The following is a 20,546-nucleotide window of genomic DNA, read 5'->3' as shown; positions in this document are numbered from 1 at the left end:
TTAGCAATATGTGCATGAATGTGGACCCTGGCAGGTCAGAAATTAGGTTGGAGCTACTGGAGCCAGAGTTACAGACTGTTGTGAGCCCTAGATATGGATGCTGGGAACAGAATTCAGGTTCTCTGCAAGATCAGTATGTGTGCCCTTAATCCTGGAGCTACCTCTCCAACCATGAAGTGGTGTTTGTAAAATAATATACAGACACAAACGACTGTGACTCGTGAGCACCTGCAGTTTGTGAACTTAGACTAGCTTTGCATGGTGGACTTTCCTATGGATTTGTCCAGATCAGAGTTCAGGCACCTTTGCCGGGTCTTAATATTTCATCAGAGTAAGAGTCCATTGTCAAGATTATGACTCATAATGTCTTAGAGGGCCATGAGTGAGGGACGACACTCTTGTTAACTTCCTGTTGCTGAAGTAAGAGATCACAAATTCAGCGGCTTGGAGCATGTGCCATGCTTTGTGCCCATGGAGAAGGACAGCAGGTTAGAGAGTGTGCCCAATGTCCGATCTCTAATTAGGAGTGGGATCCACACACGAGTCTTTCGTTACGGCTTAGGACAAAACACTCCTTACCATGGTACTGCTCTGTGCATGATGGCTTCAGGGATTGACCTTCCTGGTGTGACATAGGCATGAAGAAAGGCCAGACACAGAGAAGAAACGTCAGACATGTGGCTAGAACAGCTAAGGCCAGGTGGTGAGTTCTTGCTCCACTGGAAGGCACCAGCAGCCTGGAACCCTGCACACTGATTCTGTACATGTGAATTGAGGAGGTGGTTTACAGTATACAGCTGAACAGAGAGGTGGACTTAGCTATACTCAGCACTGTGGTCATCTGGAGGAGGAAGCTGTGGTGGATGGTTTCTGTATACACTGTCAGCATTTGCATTCAGACCTCTGAGCCTGATCTGGGGAAGGCTTTGCCACCCCTTGGGTCTGAGGCATTGGGATCCTTGACGTGCTGCGTTCATGTCAACAGTACACATTCACTCAGAGCGTCCTCTGCTCCCCGCATCAGAGGAAGGAAGAAAGGAGTGCGTCCTAGACATTTCCTGTTATTGGCCATGAATATTTCACAAAGAGGCAGCAAGGATTCCACCTGGTGGCACAGCCTTCTCAGGACTTCAGCTAAATGCTTGCTCTAACGCTTGCCCTTGAGTTTTTTTTTTTTTTTCTGTAGGCAGTAGTTACACTCTCTGTGTCGATTGCTTAAGCTTGACTTATGAATAATATATTGAAACAAATCTCAAATCATTTTTCCCTGTTTCTCAGAGCTTGCATCTGGTCCATGTTAACCAGAGGCTTAACAGGAAGCAGGGGATGGCTCTAACTGTGGGAAATCCAGCTAAGAGGTCTCTGCTTCCGTGCACAAGAGCTGACTTTGTCTTATCTTTTCCTCAGCCGTGTATTCATTTCAGCATTCACTTTTTTCTCTGTTCTGTTTTTGTTCCTATTGATCTGACTAAAAACAGCTTAGGGGAGGGGAGAGGTTGTCTGGTTTATACTTCCATGTCGCAGTGCCTCACTGAGGGGAGTCCTGCAGGAACCCAAGCAGAGGAAATGTTCTATGACAGCCTTCAAATTTACTCTAAAATCAGTTTAGGAGTCAATAGCTGTGTGAATGTTACAGCTTCCATGGGGTAGAGAGATGGCTCAGTGGTTAAGAAAAGCTGAAGCCTTTGCTTACACTGAGTGGCTTACTATCTCCTGGAACTCCAGCTCCAGAGGATCTGATGCCCTCTTCTGGCCTCTGCAGGCACTGCAGTAACACACACACACACACACACACACATGCACGCGCACACACACATATTCAAAATAAATAGTATGTCTTTTAAAATTATTCTTTCACTTTTAATTTTTGTGCATATAGATATACATACATGTTCACATGCAAGGTGAGCAGGCATGTGCAGTTGCATGTGTGTGTACCTACAGGTGGAGAGAAGAATACAATCTCTTTTGCTTCTCAGGCATTGTATACTTTATTTTTCGAGAGGGGGTCTCTCACTGGTTATACCAAGTAGGCTAAGTTGATGGACCAGTAGGCCCTAAGAATCTACATGCTTCCATTTCCCCAGGGCTGGAATTGCAAATATGCAACACCACACTCAGCACTTTAATATGGGTGTTTTCATTCCAACTCAAGTCCTCTTGCGTGTATGGCAAGCACTTTGCAGACTGGACTATTTCTCCAGCTCAGCAGAGAGCTGGTGTTACTCAGAATGGGAAAGACATTGTGCTGACTCATAAACTCTGATTTCAGAGTAACTTAGGTTATCATTGAGCATATCCCAGCACACAAGGCTGTTTATAGCATGGATAAAGCATAGATGTCTAAAGAAGAGCCCCGGCTTATCCACAGCTTCTCTTTTGACAGTGGAGCAGTGTGGACTGCCTTAGGCTCTGTCCGCAGCTCCTTTCACTGTTAACACAGCTTAGAGTCATCAGAGAGGCGAGTCTCAGCTGAGGGACTGCCCAGAGCCGACTGACCCGTGGGCATGTCTATGGGGGATTGCTTTGATTGCTATTAATGAAGGCAGCACTAGGCAACTTTGGGTAGCATCATTCCCTGAGCAGGTGGTCCTGGGCTGTAAAAGGAAGATAGCTAAGCGTGTGCCCGAGAGCCAGCCAGCAAGCGGTGCTCCTCCATGGCTTCTGCTTCAAGCTCCTGCTTGAGTTCCTGCCCTGACTTCCCTCAGTGATGGACTGTGACCTGGAAGTGTAAGCCAGATAAGCCCTTTCCTCTTTAAGTTGTTTTTTTTTTTTAGTCAGAGTGTTTTTTACCACAGCAGCAGACAGGGAACTAGAACAGTTTCCATCTGTGAGATGGGAAGGACAGCAGCCCAGGAGGTAGAGGAGTTGGGGGAGGAGGAAGAGACGGAGGAGGACAGAAGAGGAGGAGGAAAGAAGAGAATGAAAGCAGAGGAAGGGAAGAGGAGGAGGAGGAGGGGTAGAGGAGAAACGAGAAGGGGGAGTAAGGAGGATGGAGAAGTAGGAGGAGGGGAGGAGAAGGATGCACAGTGAGGGAGGAGGGGATGAGGAAGAAAGGAAGAGGAGAAGGAGGAGGGTAAAGGAGGAGGAAGAGAATATTAAAACCGAAGTAATCAGGATAGCATCTGTCACCTGCATATTTTGGCTACTGTTCCCTTAGCAGTGTCAGTGATGAGCCTGGTATCTCCCTGCAGAGATGAGGAGGTGGCTTGAAGCAAAGGTACCCTGTGTCTGACAAGCAGTGAGGATCAAATAGCGGGGTTCCTCTCTCACACATGATTATTCCCTGTCTAAGGACAGAGTTATCAGAGGGACTCCACCCCTGCTGAAATCAGCTGCAAGTTTCCAAAACCTGAGCACAGCTCTGAGGGCATGATGCTGAGCAGGAAGAGGGTAACCCCAGTCACTCCAGAGCCCTGATTGTTCCTAAACCAAGCTGTTTCACAGACCGAGGATAATGTTTTTACAGCTCGGGGTCCACTCTGCAATTTCATGAAGTGGGTTTTAGCAGCTATTACCGGTACCATCACCAGGAAATTGGCTCTGTGGAGATTTAAGAAACCTTCTACACGGTGGCCTAGAGATAAGAAGCAGGCTAAGGGCGGATCAGTCCAGTCTTAGACAGAGACAAGGAAATAAAAGCCTTTTCTTTCCTGCCGGTGTTGAAACTGGATGGGGTGAGATGGGGTGGGATGGGGTGGGATGGGGTGGAGGGGCTCTGCAGGCTCCAGTGATCTGAAGAGTCACAACAGGGCAGTTTAGACTCAAGGAAGGTATGGGGTGCAGGCAGGGCACACAAGCTAGGCATCTGGGGTGCAAGATCGATGAAGGCATTGATTTTTCCGCAGGTGCCAGTGTGGGGAATGGCACCTGTGGGGATTGGCTTCCTTACAACTCAATCCCTTGTGTCAATCCTCACATGGTGTGAAACCTTCAATAAAATGATACTAACATAAACATCTTCTTGCCTTCTTCCTCCTCTTCCTCCCCTTCCTCCTCCTTCTTCTAGAAAATAAGGGTGGCATAGCTCAAGGTGTTTCTTTAATTAAACCACATCAATAACAACTCCTCCTCCTCTTCCTCTTGTTCTCCTCCTCCTTGTCCTCTCTTTGGTTAGTTCACCAGAAGAGGGTCAAACACAGAATTCATGTTTTATGAGTGCTGGTCAGGACAATGCAATGAAAATTTTTCTCCGTGGAGACAGTTCTAAGGATGTCTATTCCCATCCTTCTGTGGTCAAAACTGGTGACAACCAAGTTTGATTCTACTAAAGTTCACCCTGGGGGAACAGTGAGTCCCCGAGGCTGACTGTCAGAGCACAGGTGAAGAGTTCCAGATAGGAGCTAAGTGACCCTGAAGCAGCCTCACTGGAAAGTCTGTAGGGATGAAGACTTCCCTGTGGCTGCACAGATGATGCCCCTCCTCCTATACTTTCCCACCCATGTACTCTAGCTTCAACATGAGTCCCCAAGGAAACCTGCAATTAGGACAGACCTGCACCCAGCTACCTATGACAAGTGGCTGGATATTTAGGTGAGGCTTCCCCTCTCTTCTGTGTGTGGGATGTCACTGGTCACTAAACTTTCCTGGAATATTTTGCAAGCAGCCACATTCATGAAGTCGGTGGTAATTTGTCTCAAAGGATAATGCCGTACAACAGATGGACAGGGTTGTGGTGAATGAGGCAGACTGAGCCTCTGTAAATGCTCTTTAGCCCACTGGCCTTGCCCCGTAGTTGGAGGGTCAGATCAACTCAGATTTTCTCTGCCAACCTTGGGTCCCTTACACATGGTTTGTCAGAAAGATTATGTAGATTTTTTTTGTCATTGCTTTGTTCTTCCTTTCCACCTCTGTGTATGGTCACAAAGTCTAGAGAATTCTGCTTCCTGATGCTGATGTTATTTGGGGAACTGGTGTTAATATGAGGGGCTAGGGCTTGCACTGCGGGTACATGTGTGTCTAGTCTCTGTTTTCAGAATCTCTTTCCTTGACTCTTATTTCCTTGACACTGTTATTCCACAATGTCGTACCACTCTCTAGAAACAGTGGAGCCAATAAACTCTGAGTTAGAAATTATGAAACCTTTGTGAGATGCTCAGGAAGCCCCATGGGGTTATGTAAAGAGTGGAGGAATGATATGGGATTCTCCTCTGCATGCTGTGAATACCTTTGGTTAATAAAGGACTGTCTTGGGCCTACACGGTGCAGAATAGAGGTATGTGGGGAAAACTAAACTGAATGCTAAGAGAAAGAAAGCAGAGTCAGTGAGATGCCATGTAGCCATTGCTGGGAACAGACAAGCCGGAACCTGGCCAGTAAAGCACATGGCAATACACAGATTAATATAAATGGGTTAAATTAAGATGTAAGAGCTAGCCCATAAGAAGCAGTGATTTAGTTAATACAGTTTCTGTGTGGTTATTTCAAGTCTAGGCAGCTGGGAACAAACAAGGGACCTCCTAATACAAAGGAAAGTATCAGTGAAGATATAAAGGGTGGATAAAATGTTGAGTGAATGTGTGTGGTTGACATGGGCACAGCCATATCAATGACAAGGGCACTGGACCCACGGGAAACTGGCAAAGCCTTTCCTCAGGGTCAGGCTCAGAAAGATAAAGCCTTCCTTTGTTTCAAGTACCAGTGTTTACTGGTTGACCAGTGTGTACAAAAACTAGCAACCACAGCTTCCTCTTTCTGCATATTTACAGCCAGAGACATCTCCTACCCAAGCTAGCTAATCCCCCTCATGCTGTCCTTAATAAATAGATGACGAGGTTCCAGGTTGCTTTGGGAGTTTATATCACTCCATTAGACTGTGCACAGCCCATCTGATTCCAGCTTTTCTGTATATGTGTCTGTGTGTCTATCCCTTCTTCATTCCCTTGCTGCCCTAGGCAAGTCAAGTCCTGGCCATGCTGGATGCAGCAAACCATAAACCCAAATCTCTCCTACAGTAACTTGCTTCTCTCATGAGTCTTCCACAACGAAACACTTGACCCACCTGGCACTATCTTCACTTTTTGCCTCTGCCAGAAGTTCTAATCCAGAATCATCCTCATGTAGGTTCTGGCATATTCCAGCAGCCCCATGGTAGGTCCACATCTGCTGGGCCTCCACGCCATGCCTGGAAGGTGCTTTCTCCGATGTGATGTATTTGTTATTTTTCTATTTCTATGGCAAAATGCCGGACAGAAAGTTATGAAAGTGAATGTTCACTTGGTCTCACTGCTTCTGGGAGTCTCAGTTCATACTGAAGGAGAAGTGTCATTGGGACAGCTCTTTCCACTGTAGCAGGAGCAGCAAGCAGGTGGCCATCTGCTTACTGCATGGTCAACCATGAAGCCAAGAGAATAGACTGGAAAAGGAAGTACCACTTAAAGGTCTTAAATGTCACTTAAAGGTCTGTCCCAGTGACCTACTTCCACCAAATGGGTTTCATCTCTAACAGGCTCCACAGCCTCCTATACAGTCCCACCAACTAGGGGACAAGTGTTAAAACATGTGCCTGTGGCTTATATACCAACCATAACAGACACTGTGTGATGAGGGACAATTCTGTATTCTGTCAATCATGTTTTAAATAAACGCTGATAGGCCAGTAGCCAGGCAAGAAGTATAGGCGTGACAACCAGACAGGAAGTAGAGGTGAGGCAACAAGAACAGGAGTACTCTGGGAAGAAGGCCGCTCTCTCTCCAGTTCTGTCCAGACACTAAAGAAGCAGGATGTAACCTGCCCCACTGAAAAAGGTACTGAGCCATGTAGCTAACATATACTAGAATAATGGGCTAATATAACTTATAAGAGCTAATACAAAGTGTGAGCTAAGGGGCCAATTAGTTTTATAACTTATGGAGACTTTCTTTGTGATTCTTTGGGACCTAACGACTGTGGGAACCGGGTAAGACAGAAACCCCAACAAGCAGGACCACATGTTAAAACTGTGCCCATCCTCGGAAATGCCTTCGAAAATCCTTAAGATAAAACTTTAATTTGGTGTGCTTGGGGCATGGGGTATGTGTGTGAACACGTGTATGGAAGCTAGAGGTTAAGCTCTGGTGCTGTGTACCAGATCCTGGGGATCTACCTGGCTTTGTCTCTCCAACAAACAAACACTTACCACCATGCCTGGCTTTTTCAGATGGGTGTTGGGGATTGAACTCAGATCCTCGTGCCTACGTAGCAAGAGTTTTACTAAGTCATTTCCACATTCCCCAAACTCTGATTTATAATGTGAATCTTCCTGATTCCTCCCCACCTTGTCTCTAGCGTCCACTAGTCTTAAGTCTCTTTCCCTAACTTCCTAGGATCTGAAACCTTGGCACTCATCTACCTCTGAGCAACTCCTTCTGTTTCCATACGTCTTTAACTATACTAATAAGTTATTTTATTTTATTTTATTTTATGTGTCTGAGTGTTTTGTTTGAACGCGTGTCTGTTCAGCACATGCCTAAAGCCTGAGGAGACCAGAGAGGAGGCTGTATCCCCTGGAACTGGGATTATAGATGGTTGTGAACCACTTGGGAACTGAACTTGGGTCCTTTGCTGCCATTGTTACCAGGGTGTCTCCCAACATGTCTGCAGTGCTCGTGGGTCCATAAAGGGTATGGAGATGAACCACCCTGGAGACAGTCTCAGGGAACGGTGTTTGCTTTATTGTACACAAACAGCTGCTTATATAATGGAAGCTTTTGACCTTGACTGGTTAGCACATCGCCTTGGACTGGAAAGTGAACGCTCACACCACCAGGGGCGCACAAGGAACACATTAAAGGGAACATGGAGAGCGTGGGCTCACCAGCAGGCCGGCCATAAACTGCTCAGGCTGCTTCAGAGTCCAGTGTCTGAGTTCTGGGAATACTCAGGAGCATGGTGTGCCATGCTTTTTTTATTAGAAGTGCAGTATGCCAGGAAGGCTGACAACCAGGTCATGTCCGCATTTTCTTGCTCTGCAAGAACAGCCAGTGCTGGTAACCACAGAGCCATCTCTCAAGCCCCTGCTTCCATAAATCTTACCTGAGGAGGTGACAGGAGTGGCTAGAACATATGCCTGGTGCTAGAACATATGCTTCACGTGTGGAAGGCCCTGAGTTCAACCCCTAGAATTCTTCAAAATAAAATTTAAAAATAAGTCAGAGGAAAGAATAGCATATTATTATAAAAGAAGCACATAGATGACCGGTAGTCAAATCACAGCAAACAGTGAAACACAGAGCAGTGGGCACACTGTGCACACTGAATGGCATTCCAGCCAGTGTAGTAAAAGGACAAAAAGAAGCAAAATGTTTGAAAAGAGACAAGCCATCCTTGTTTGCAGGTGGCATGATCTACAAAGAAAATAAATTAAAGAGCAAAGATTTTTTTCAATCAATGAATAAGCTTAGTTAGGAGATTTGGATACAAAATCATTTGCATCTTTCCCCCCTGAAGCAGACACTTAGAAATTAAATGAAGCAACGTTGTCATTGCAATGCAAGGAGAGACTCAAACACTGGAGACTACATTTAATGCGCGCCATCCAGGACTTCTGCAGAGGTTGCTAGAAAGCCTCATTGGGATGAGCTACAGGGGCTGGGAGGAAATGGAGAGATTGCTCTTGGTGAACCGAAAACTTCACGGTGTGAACCTGCTAATACAGCCGGGCTGTGATTCCAACCAAGACCTCAGAGGATATTGAAATTGACTCTAAAATTTGTGTGAAAATGCAAAAGGTGAGAAGCAGCCAAGAGGCAGGAATGTGGAGGAATTGGTTTGATCTGACGAGTGTCTGTACTTACCAGAGCGGCGGAGCACGTGTGAGGGTCTGCATAAGCCTGCCCGGGAGCTACAAAGGCACAGGTCTACAAGCAGCTGATCCATGGTACTCGTGCCCTACTGGGCTCTGTGATATGGTCCTGCGCCGTTTAGTATCATACGGGGAAGAATTTATGATTTTATGTTCTGCGCAAAATGAGTTTCAGTGAATTTTACATTCAAAAGATGAGACATGAGACTCCTAGGGAAAAAATATTTGAGTAAACAAGGACTTCATATGCAAGACATGAAACACAATAGACACAGAGTCAAATACTGATGAATTAGACTTTGTTAAAACCCAGAACTTCTATTCATCAAAATACCATGCCGAGAATGTGAACTAGCAAAGCACAGAGTGGAGGAAGATACGGCCACACATGAAGTGACTGGAAGTCTTCTAATCACAGTGTATGGAAGACTATAAACCAGTCACACCGTGTACATCTATGACCCCATCTCTCAGGAGGCAGAGGCAGGAGGACCCTGAGTTTGAGGCCAGCCTGGGCTATACAGAGAAATTTTGCCTCATAAATATTTTTTTTATAAAACCACACACAAAGGAAATTCATTCCTATCAGAAAAAGGCAAAATATTGGAGAGACACTTATTTTATTTTATTTTACATCCAGCCTGCAGTTTCCCCTTCCCCATCTCTTCTTAGTCCCTCCCCCACCCCAGCCCTCTGTTCCCACCTTCCAATCCACCTCCATTTTTGTTCAGAAAAGGGTAGGTCGCCCATGGATATCAATAAAACGTGGCATATCAAGTTGCAGTAAGACTAAGCACCTCCCCATGTATTAAGGCCGGGCAAGACAACCCAGTATGAGGAGTAGGCTCCCTAAAGCCAGTAAAAGAATCAGAGACAGACCCTGCTTCCCTGGTCCCATGAGAGGACCAAGCTACCCAACTGCAGAGTGCCTAGGTCAGTGTCATGCAGGCTTCTTGTTTGCAGTTTCTGTGAACTCCTATGAGCCCCTTTGTGGATTATGTGAGTTTTCTTGTGGAATTCCCTGAGCTCCGCCTAATGTTTGGTTGCAGGTCTGCCTCTGCTTCCATCAGTTTGGATGAAGCCTCTCTGATGACAACTAGGATAGGCTCAAATCTATGAGTACAGCAGAAAGAATATCATTAGGCATCATTACATTGACATTTATTTTCCTCCAGTCATGTTAGGTTCTATCGTAGGTCTCTCAATCATCCAACCTGTGGGTCCTGGTCCTCCAGGCAGTGTCAGGCGTGGGCTTCCTCTCATGGCATGGGTTTTACTCTCTCAATTTCTAGGCCACCCTTACCACCGCACATTCCATAGGGAGAACAGACTGTAGGTCGAAGGTCATGTGGAGATGCTTTTAAAAGTTTGGTTGAATTCTGAAGAATCAATAAGTGTATCCAAATGTTCCTCGTTAGTTACTGGGAACATGTTGAACCCATAGTGATCTGTGCATGTGTCCACCAAAAATGGGCAACGTTTTTAAGCCTGGCAAACATCTACTGTCGGTGAAAAGTCAGGGTAAGAGAAATTGTTCTGCAATGGCGGAAATCAAAACCACACTGAACACTGTGGGAAATGGTTAGGCATAATCCCTTAAAATGAAACGTTATAAAACTCTGACCCAGCCAGTTTATGTATGAACCAAAATATACATTCATGGAAGTTATTCAGGGATAGGGTAGTGTACCCTTGGCAGAGTGTGTGCTTAGCCGGCATAAGGCCTTAGCTTCAGTTTCTAACATCAAAAAGAAGGAAGAGAAAGAGAAAAAGGGGGAGGATGAAGAAGATGAGGAGAAGGGGGAGGGAGGAGAAGGGGGAGGAATAAGTAAAGAAGGAAGGAACGAAGGGAGGGAAGGAGTGCAGGGAGGGAGGGAGAAGTAAAAGAGAACTATGGGGGTGGCTGAGGGGCTAAAGAGCTTTCTGCACAAGCATGGGGGCAGAGTTTGTGTCCCCCACCCTCAAAAATCCTGGGCAGGCACAGTGACCACCTGCAGCCTGGGTGCTCAGTGGGGTTTGGGGAGACAATGTGAATCCCCAGAGCAAGCTGGTAACTAGACTCGCTGAGTCAGCTGGGCTCACATGAGGATCCCTGCTTTGATTTATGAGGTGGAGAGTGGACGAGAAAGGCATAGCCATCTACCTCTGTCCTATAGACACACATTGGTGTGTAACATGTGAGCACATACACACACTCATGTAAACACATGCACATACACAATACACACACACATGTGAGCACACAAAAACCATTACCAGAAGTGAGTTTGTGAGTAACGAGAGTCCTCACTTCATAATAAGAACCCCCGAGACTCAGAGTAGCACAGTCCAGCATCATCCCCGAGGTAAAGCAAAAATGTCTGGTGCGCCACTTTGACTCTTACATCCTAATCATACACACAGTCCACTCCCATCCCTCCCCCTGACACTGCTGGCAAACCCACTGTATTCCTCATTGGCCAACTTCTTCATTGAAATACAATCCCCTTGGTGTCTAGAATTGTCCCTTCCCACATGTTCTCTATCCCACCAGCTCAGGATGCAAAGCCTTATGTAATGGATACCCTGGGCATGAAATTCCCTCTTTTTCTGATACCGTACTCACTCAAGTGCCGATTGACCCTAGGATGAATGGAGAGGTCCAGACAAGTCAAGAGCAGCTGCCTGCTAGTGAAGACAGAAGCTTAGTGCCTCCTGCTTGTCTGTGCTTCTCTGATGCGCTCTAAGGGGGCAGCATACTGAAAACGGACCATGATTTGTTTATTAGAGCATCCAATCAGACACAGACCCGAAGTGCTGATTGGGAGAGTAGGGAGTGCACTTGGGGCTCTCAGACAGACCATAGGAAACGAGATGGCTGTATCCCGGTGCAGGTAGCAGGTAAATGGACCTACCTGCTTAATGTGATCAGAAGCTGGGTAACATCTTCCCAAGTTCACAAGGTTCAGTGTGGACAAAACCAGCACAGAATGTGAGGATGTGATCTCGGGGTCAGGGTGAATGGCGGGTGCTAAGGAGGCACGGAGAGAATATGGGTAGCATGCCTTGGCTTCAGTACCATCTGTGATGTGAATCACCTTGCAATCGCTCACTGAGCTGGTTGCTTCCAGAATGTGTCCTTCTCTGTCATGTCATGCTATAGTTAATTTGTGCATTTAAACTTTCAAAAAAATCAAATATGAGTGTCAACGGAAGGGCTCTAGCAGGCCTGAATGTGGCAAACACAGACCCAAACATGGCAAACATTTTGCAAGATGGTTTTGCCTTTTATCCTCTTCCCGCACCCCAATTCCCTCTGCCATGCTAACCACTTAGATTCCATTCTTAAAGCCAGTCGCCAAGGCCCATTCTCTTACTTAGCCACTGTCTCCTCCTGAGGCTAACTACCAAGGTTCAGCTATCAAAGTTTTGAAGTCCAGCCATCAAAAGGCCCCTCTGGCTACCCTAATTAACATGATCAATCAAAATGAACTAACTCATCCCAGCACAGGGTTTCTGCTTTTCCCTTTATAAACTGCCACTTATCTACGGGCTGTCTGTCTCCCCTCTGTGCAGAGGCAGTCCTTTGTCCCTCGGGGCAAATAAATCCCCTTTGTGCTGAGAACTCGGTCTTGGTGTGCCCTTCCTTTCATCAACCTTACAGCTTTCCAAGTAGGAGATAATGGATGTCACTGTGCCCTCATAGCCCACGCTTAAATCCTGATGGCTCGGCATGGTTTATCTTGAACATTATTAGTGGGAGTATTGTCTTCTTAGAATGCATGCAAGAGGAATGCTATCTCCAATCAGATGTCAAACATCAGGAACCTCATTCTTCTGAGTCCTGGTGGCCAGCTCTCTCTTGTCTATAAAATCAGCCTTGTGCTGCTCCAGGCCCCACACTGATGGACGGAGAAGAAACTGGAGTGCTTCCAACATTTTGCTGAGAGCAGAGAGTATTTGCAATCATGCTGATTTATCCCTAAGTTTATTTTCCATCCCCTGCTTAAACTCAAAGATTCATAAAGATCAGACTGCTAAAAGGCAAACAGTTTGCTAGGAATCGTGCTTGGGATGAAATTAGGAATTGAATAGGGTTTCTCTGTGTAGTCCTCGCTACCCTGGAACTTACTTTGTAGGCTGGGCTTCGAACTCAGAAAGATCTGCCTGCTTCTGGTTCCCTAGTGCTGGAATTACAGGCGTGTGCTACTAGTGTTCAGCCATGAATGTGTTTTTAAGGACCATTAGAATGCCAGAGTGAGTCATCACGGTAAAGAAGTGGGAAAGGGCATAGCTAAAGCTGGACCTCATATAGATTTCTTTCTCCTGTCTGAATGAATGCATTCTGTCACCTAGGAGCAAAAATAGACAGTCCTTTTCAACTGCTTCACAGCAAATAGTAGCTTAGACTTAAGGGGATGGGGAGGTTACTATGACAGAGAAGACTGGTCGGTATTAGGATAGAATATTTATTTAATTGCCTGAGATTTCTCTGTGAGAGAAAGAGCTTTTCTCATCAGGAAAATGAGCGCGTGCATATCAGAGTATCTTGCCAGCATTCATATGGAGCTGCTGGAATCGGCTTCCGCTAAGGCCTCGTTACCGTGAATAGCAAGCAAGACGTATGCAAATCATTTTCCATTATAAATATAGATTATTTTCTCTTTCCACAAACTATGGCGACCACAATAAAAATGATGAACTGTGGTGGGAAGAAAGACATAGCAATTGGGAAGCTGAGGGAGGGCGTTTATGTTTGGCTTATCAAATTATGCACCTTTTTATCTTCTGAGTTAATGGTATTGTGTTCATAAGCTTTGCATAGTCTAATTTATTTCCCCAGACTGGAAATAGTTTTTGTTGCCTAGCCAGCTTTCTGAAGGCCTAGCATATAGCCCTTGTTTCTGGCTTCTCCCCTCAGTGTGTTAGTAGGTGGAAGTATGGGTCTGGAATATAGATAACCCTGGACAGCCTCATCCTGCAGACCTTGACCGTCACTGTCCTTGGAATAGGCTGGCCTGGACACACTTGCCATCCAATCCATTGTGTTGGACTTTGCTCGTGCAGAGTATGCCGCGAGGAGCCAGTGCATCTCCAGCTTGCGCATGCTCTGCTTTAAGGAAAACCGAGAAACCAGAAATGGCATAGAGTTCACATCACCACCACTGCAGGCACCGAGACGGCAGTGGGCATCTGGCTTTCAAGTTGGCATGTAGATGTGGTGCCCTAAATTAAGTTTCAGTAAACTATCCAGAGGATATAGCTTAGTGATAAGGCACTGGCATCACCAGTGCTCAGCCCTGGATTCTATCCCCGGTACCTTAGAACCCACAATTCATATTGCAGAACAGCTCAGCTGCACCAATTTTTAGGAAGGTTGAGAACGAAGTTATCCACACAAGTGAGTGAATAGAGAAGGTGAAGTGATTGGGCTGTGGTGAAGGGATCCAGGGCCAAGTGGGCCCAGATCAAGTGGAAACAGGGCAGTAGAGGCAGGGGACTTACAGGTCAATGGTGACTAGATCTGATATGGTCAGCTTCCTTCTCTGCAGAATGGGTACAATTGAATAAGCTTCCAGTCCCACTACTAGGCATGCACGTGTTACTGATAACTGTTGATCTTACATCCCCTTTTCTCTTTCCTTCCAAGGATGTAGAAATAGAAAATTATTTTTTCATTAGTAAGTGTGAGCTAACACATAGCAGATTTAAAATTTCCTCAGATTAGTACAGATAATATACAGAAGGAATAGTTCTAGAGACCAGACAAGGTGGTGCATGCCTTTAATTCTATAACTGTTGGACAGAGGCAGGTGCATCTCTGTAAGTTCAAGGTCAACCTGGTGTACCTAGTGAGTGCCGAGCCAGTCAGAGCTATAAAGTAAGACCCTTTCTCAACAAAAAACCCCCAAACAACTACAGAACTTCTGCACTCGAGCAGCTGAGGTTACCTGTGCAAGAACAAGCCAGTCAACATTGCAGCAGAGATGGAGGAGGGGTTATACAAGCCCTCAACACTAGCTGAGGAGCTATGGACAGTTAATGGCTGTTAGGAGAGAGAAAGTCAGTTTTCTCTACAGATGTGTTCCCTGGTAGACAGAACATGCTCCATGGGTTGCACATCTGGGCAGCCATAACTGGACTCAGTGGGTATTAACCAAGGCCAGCTGGCCTGGGTCTGAAAAAGCCTGGGATAAAACCGGTCTCGCTGAACATAGTGGACAATGAGGACTACTGAGAACTCAAGAACAATGGCAATGGGTTTTTAATCCTACTGCACGTATTGGCTTTGTGGGAGCCTAGGCAGTTTGGATGCTCACCTTACTAGACCTGGATGGAGGTGGGTGGTCCTTAAACTTCCCACAGGGCAGGGAACCCTGATTGCTCTTTGGGCTGACGAATGAGGGGGACTTAATTGGGAGAGGGGGAGGGAAATGGGAGGCGGCAGTTGGGAAGAGACAGAAATCTTTAATAAATAAATAAATTAATTTAAAAAAAGAAGAAGAAGAATTGTGATGTTGGGAGGGAGTTGGAAGGTAGGAGGAGTTAGGAGTAGGGGGATGAGTGTGATCAAAACACAGCGTAGCCATGTATGAGATTCTCAAAGAATTCATAGAAATATACTTAAAAAGAAAAACACCTACAATTCACATCTCTAGTACTAGATGGACTATTTCCATTGCTGTAATTGGCTCAAATGTTTGCCTTTGTGTTGAATGTGGTGTCGGGGAGGGAGTATCTGAGAGGCACATGACCTTCCATCGCCTGCTATTAAAAGCCACGGGGGAAATACATATTACCCCGTTTCAAAAGAGGCTCAGAAAATGTCTTTGCTGTAGCTTCGGATGGTTTAAAATTGATCTGTAGCATGTCCCACTTTTGTATCCTGAGCTACAGATAAAATAGTCACCTATGATTGTAAGGCAAGGCGCTTTGAGGACTGAGGGTTGTGTGGGGTTACTATTTTTTGGGATTCCCCTGCTGTTTTCTTCTGTTACCTTTACAGTCTCGTCCAGAGGTGCCTCACACCCTTCATTTCAGCTGCAGCTGCAGCAAAGCCTTTCCTGTTCAGATGCTCACACGCCTTTCTGCAGCAGATTGGCTTGCCAACGTGGTTGTGAGTGTGTACACACACGCTCCTTTATGTGTACACATTTAAAATACAGAAAAGGTGCCATAATTTTAAAGGTTTTATTTTCTGAGTGGTCTTAGGTTCATCTATAACTTGAGAGAAGGACACAAGGGGTTGCTGCATACCCATTACCCTGTGCACACAGCTTTTCTTAGTTATTAGTGTCCCTGCTGGAGACTATGTCCTTTCCAATTGATGAGGCCACCTTGACACATCAATATGATCAAAAATCCAGTGTTCACAGTAGGAGTCATCTTGGGGAGTACATTCTAGGCACTGGACAAAGATATGTGACATGGACAGGTCATCACAGCACTGTAGAGAGCCATCCCATGGCCCCATGAGTTCCTTGGCAGCCACTAATTTTTTCTGCCTGTATACTTTTGCTTTTTCCAGAATACCCTGCCTTTGGGATCTTCCAGAATGTGGCTTTTTTAGGTGCACACTTAACCTTCCTCTGCTTCTTATTGTGGCCCCGTAGCTTGTGTCTTTGTTGCTCTAAGTATATTCCATTGCAGCACACACACTGTTTTTGAGACGTTGTTTTGAGGTACACATAATTTGGGAGTCAGGGAAGGACAGATGTCCCCATGCTTCCAATATGATGGACTCCACTTATTTTCAGCCAAATTTTCTGGACTGAGTGAATGCGGTACAGTTTGTATGTCATTATCATTATTTTGAGATGCCCCTTACCCTAGACATGGTGTCAAGCATCCAAACATTTTACAACAATGGGAAGAACAAAGGACATCATTTCTCAGAGTGAAACCTAATCCCTGGGTCCCTCTAGGTCAGGATACAGGCTAGTCATCTATTTTCCCTGCTGCCTTCTCCTGACACTACACATCATACTGGGACCTTTCAACCCGTTCGAAGAGGTATGCATAGATTAGAACCAAGTCTCCACTCTCAAGCAGCCTCAGACCTAATGTGGCCAGCAAGTTGTCCAGTGAAAGATTTTATAAAAGGTTTTGTTGGCTGCTAAGTCAATCAACACACCACAGAGACCCTTGTACATCCATGTTTAATGCATCGCTGTTCACAACAGCCAAGCTACTGATTTTCTCAGGTGCCCTTCAACAGAGGAACGGATGTAGGGAGTATACTGTGTACACACAGGGGAATTTTATTCAGCTGGAAGAATGAAATCTTATAATTTTCTAGAAAATGGATAAAACTCGAGATCGTTATACTAAGGATATTAAGCCAGATGCAGAAAGACAAGTATTGCATGCATTCTCCCAATTATGGCTCCTAAATTCTTTATAGGCATGTAAAATCATATATATGTATACATGTAAAATCATATATACATATATATGTGTGTGTGTTTGTGTTTGATATGAAAGCAGGGGAGCTTTGGGGAAGAAAGACTGGGGGAGAGGAAAAGGGAGAAATTAAAGGAAGAAAAAGGGATGAGTGTGAATAAGGTCAATGAGTACAATGCATTCTGAAGGAACGATCTTTATGAAGCCTGACGCCATATACAACAAATATGTTAATCAAAAAAGTTGTTAAAATTGCTTTAAAGATCTCTAGGACACCCCTGACCAACAATGCTAGAAGTATCCTACACTGGACTTTAATTTTGTTTTAGATTTTTAGAAATTTTATTTTATGTGTAATGTTGTCTTGCCAGCCTGTGTGTCTGTGCATCATGTGTGTGCGGTGGCCAAGGAAGCCAGAAAAGGGAGTCAGATCTCTTGGAATCAGAGTTATGAATGGTTATGAGCCATGTGGGTGCTGGAAAACAATTTAGCAGCAAGTGCTACTAACTAATAAGCTGTCTCTTTAGTCCCAGCAATACATACACACACATGCACACACACACACACACACACACACACACACACACACACAGAGAGAGAGAGAGAGAGAGAGAGAGAGAGAGAGAGAGAGAGAGCTTATAAAATAGTAGGCTTCCATGTGGGTTTTCCAGCTACCCTTATTGTTCGTCATTCATTCCCCATCCCCACCTCTGCCCTACCCTCCCACCCCTCGAACTTCCCCATCACCTCCTTTCCTGTTCATAACATCTGCATTCTACTATATCTTTTCTCCCTTAAGATCTTCTATCCCCCCGTCCCTTTCCAGAGTCCAGGCTTCTGCAGCCATTCTGTGTTAAACACAAATCAAAAGATTTGACACCAAGGTCTACATAGGGTTGGGAACATGAGACGTTTATCTTTCTGGGTCCAGGCTACTCCACGGGATGTGTTTCCCAGTTCTATCCATTTACCTGCAAATTTCATTTCAATACAAAGGTTTTAGTATCAATTTAAATATTGCCTTTTAAAATAAAGAACATTTAAATATATATACTTATAAATATTTTTATAATTTACTTAGGTCTATGTTTACAGTTGAAGCCGCATTTCACGCATCAACCCATGAACCTTCTTACATATGTTTTGACATCATCTTCATCATCTTTCCTGGGGTTTTTAGGCTTGGTGACAGCAGCTGGACACTGTGACTGAGAAAGTGGATACAGCTGTGTAGACAATAACATTCCTGTAGCATGGTAGACATTGTCTTTTGTGTTTGGAGCTAAATATTAACAATAGGACTCATAACTGGCTAGCATCTTCCATGAAGGCCACAATTGCAGGTCCATGCACACATCCTCAAAGCTTGATATGACATTGTGAGGTCAGACCTTTAGAGTTAGTAACTATGGTGATCTGAATAGAAATGGCCCCCATAGACTGATGTGTTTGAGTGCTTGGCCCATAGAGAGTGGCGCTATTAGGAGGTGAGGCATTGCTAGAGGAGAGGCAGCCTTGCTAGAGGAAGTCTGTCACTGTGGGGGTTTTGAGGTCTTAGACACCCAGTTCAACTCTCTTCCTGTTACCTGAAAATGTAGAAATCTCAACGCCTTCTCCAGCACCATGCCTGCCTGTGTGCTACCCACCTTGATGATAATGGACTAACCCACTGAAACTGCAAGCCAGCCTAGTTAAAGATTCTCCTTTCTAAGAGTCGCTGTGGTCATGGTGTTTCTTCACAGCAATAGAAACCCTGACTGAGACAACAACAAATGACATTTTATTCTCTATCTCTTTTCTTAGCATGCTTTCCCCAACACCTTGGACTTCCCTGATGTTTTGAGTTTTCTTACTCTTTCTCTTAAGTTTCCATTCCACATAAGTGGCTCCCTGCTTGCCAAGTATCTGTTATCCATGCTGGCTTCACCCAGGAGGTTGGCCTTTGTTCTCCATCCTCCTCCTCCTCCTGCAGATGGCTGCTGAGCTTACAGCTTGTCTGCTCTGAGGATTTTCCTTTAAACAGTCATTAAACTCTACTTGAGCTTTAAAAAAATGTCCTGTACTAGATGCTTCCCCCAGGGTTAGTGGCAGTGCCGCCTCCCATACTGGAGACAGACACCTGTACCTCTGTCTGTCACAATAAATGCACTTAAGCTAACCCTTTTCCTCTACACTATTATGACGTGCATGAGGTTGAGTTCTGTGAGCTCTTGGGCCTAGGGGTGCTACTCAGGTGACATTTAGAAACTGATGCTTAGAAAATATGGGATTTTGCAATACCTACTCATGGTGTCAGACGAAGGCCACTCACCCACAGGTGCCATCTGGCAGTGAGTGGATTCTCGCAGCATCTCAGCACCTGTCCAATGTTCTCTGACAGTTGCTGTGCCACCATAAGGCACATCGATGCTTCCAGCCAGGGCAGAATTCTGGGGGAGGGACCTGAGATTCCTTGGGACCCATGAAACATATCCACTCGTTTAATTTTCATCTGAAATGCTTGGCTGAACAAAGACTTTTTTTTAAAAAAATCATCTGATGTTAGTAGTGGAAGGCCAATCTTATCAGAATTCTAACTAAATTCCTTCCCCATTGGAGGCGACTTCCCACACTCTGGATATTAACTGTGGTGGTTACATGGAGGTCACACGCAGGTACCTTCACATACCTTTGAATGATTATGCTTAAATTACCGGGTAAAATAATTTAATAAGTTCAGTCTGTAGCCAGCATCACTCCTCTCACTCCATTAATCCATTCTGCAAGTTGTGTGCCTACATACCTGGCTGCTGTGGATCTTGCATTGTTGTAGATATTTCTGAGCGCAGCCCTGTGTGCCATATGCATCCATGGCCCTTGCTTCCTGACAAAGCCTCTCTCAGAATCCCTCCAGCCAGATGGCTCTGCTGGGCTGTTGCCACAGGGAAGCTTTAAATAAAGAAATCCAATGAGACACTGAGTCACCACGGGAAAGGGTCTGGGGTTGGCAAATAATGAAGAGGCAGGTTTTCCTCATGCGAAGACAAAGGTGCCACCTCCTTAAAGCACTTAATTCAATTTGAAGGGAGACATAATTACCTCCTCCAGCCATCACGTCAAAATGACCACAGGGAGGAAAATGGACTTCACCCTCGTTAACACCATGGGTCATAGCCTAGGGTTGCATTAGTCTGAAAGCTTTCTCTAGGAGCATGGCTCCTCTAGATCACAACAGGGACTGTGGGTTCCAAGTACAGTGTTCCCGTGAATAACTCTGCGAGAATCCGATAGGGACTTTGCTGTTTCCAGTCTCTCTTGTGATGATGGGGTGCTACACAAGGTCCATGGCTGGGAGCAAGGCAATGCGAGACTGTGGAACCCACTGAGATTTCACTGATACAA

The sequence above is a fragment of the Alexandromys fortis genome, unplaced genomic scaffold (genome assembly GCF_014885135.2).
Source record: "Alexandromys fortis isolate MF-2015 unplaced genomic scaffold, M_Fortis_MF-2015_v1.1 scaffold_56, whole genome shotgun sequence".
Taxonomy (NCBI): domain Eukaryota; kingdom Metazoa; phylum Chordata; class Mammalia; order Rodentia; family Cricetidae; genus Alexandromys; species Alexandromys fortis.
The sequence above is the reverse complement of the archived record's forward strand: the minus strand, read 5'-3'. Positions refer to the sequence as shown.